This window comes from Rattus rattus, chromosome 5 (genome assembly GCF_011064425.1).
Source record: "Rattus rattus isolate New Zealand chromosome 5, Rrattus_CSIRO_v1, whole genome shotgun sequence".
Classification (NCBI taxonomy): domain Eukaryota; kingdom Metazoa; phylum Chordata; class Mammalia; order Rodentia; family Muridae; genus Rattus; species Rattus rattus.
In genome coordinates this window covers 78,701,647-78,702,044 of record NC_046158.1, presented here as the reverse complement: position 1 = coordinate 78,702,044, position 398 = coordinate 78,701,647, and the positions used below count along the sequence as shown (strand labels likewise).

General features: G+C 37.9%; 1 non-coding gene across 1 annotated transcript; it reads right to left on the bottom strand.

Annotated features, from left to right (window-relative positions):
- Nucleotides 1-293: 293 nt before the first annotated feature.
- Nucleotides 294-398, bottom strand: LOC116902480. Its single transcript, XR_004388096.1, has one exon. It is a non-coding gene; the product is annotated as a U6 spliceosomal RNA (small nuclear RNA).

The window sequence follows — 398 nt, the reverse complement described above, 5'->3', positions numbered from 1 at the left end:
GTAGCCTGGGCTCACAATTTTGTTCTCCTGGTGTCTGTATGACATCTGCCAAGATCTTCTTGCTTTTAGAGACTATGTTGAGAAGTCTTGCTCTAATTCTGATAGGTCTGCCCTTATTTGTTATTTGAACTTTCTCCCTTACTGCTTTCAATACCTTTTCTTTGTTCTATGCATTTGGTGTTTTAATTATTGTGTGACAGGAAGAATTTATTTTCTGGTCCCGTCTGTTGGGTGTTCTGTGGTTTTCTTGTATGTTTATGTGCATCTCTTTATTTAGGTTAGGGAAGTTGTCTAAACATATGGAATGCTTCATGAATCTGTGTGTCATCCTTGAGTAGGAGCCATGCTAATTCTCTGAATTGTTACAATTTTAGCATATGTGATGCCAAAGTGAGCAC